The following is a 751-nucleotide window of genomic DNA, read 5'->3' as shown; positions in this document are numbered from 1 at the left end:
ATACAAGCCAGAATGTCATTGGCCTTCTTGGCCACCTGGGCACACTGCTGGCTCGTATTCAGCCGGCTGTAGACCAACACCCCCAGATCCTTCTCTGTAAGGCAGCTTTCCAGCCACTCATCCCCAAGCCTGTAGCACTGCATGAAGTTATTGTGACCCAAATGCAGGACCCGGCACTTGACCTTGTTGAACCTCATATGATTGGCCTTGGCCCATCAATCCAGCCTGTCCAGGTCCCTCTGTAGAGCCTTCCTAGCCTCTAGCACATCAACACTGCTGCGCAGCTTGGTGTCATCTGCAAACTTACTGAGGGTGCACTCAGTCCCCTTGTCCAGGACATTGATGAAGATGGTTTTTATATATATATGTATATATATACACACAATATATCTGAAGATGAAATGCTCTAGCAACATTAAAGGGATTCCACAAGATTAATACCATTCATTTCATAATATTAATATTAAAATACCTCTTTAGGTAATGGTATCTGGTTTACTTTGTGTAATTCTGTGCCAGTAAAATATTTTGTTACCTATTAAAAAATCCTGGATTTCTAAAATACAGAAACAAAAAAATAACGGTCCTTAGATATACATGTTTTTGTATAAATTAGATTAGATTTGCACTCATATCAAATATCCAGTCAAGTACTGAGGTAAATGTTTTATACCCATATTTGTCCCACTGAAATGAATATGTATGTTTTGAATTATTCATATAAAACAGAAAACAAATAATTTTCCAAATG

The sequence above is a fragment of the Egretta garzetta genome, unplaced genomic scaffold (assembly GCF_000687185.1).
Source record: "Egretta garzetta isolate BGI_Z169 unplaced genomic scaffold, ASM68718v1 scaffold161, whole genome shotgun sequence".
Classification (NCBI taxonomy): Eukaryota; Metazoa; Chordata; class Aves; order Pelecaniformes; family Ardeidae; genus Egretta; species Egretta garzetta.
This window is presented reverse-complemented; position numbering follows the sequence as displayed.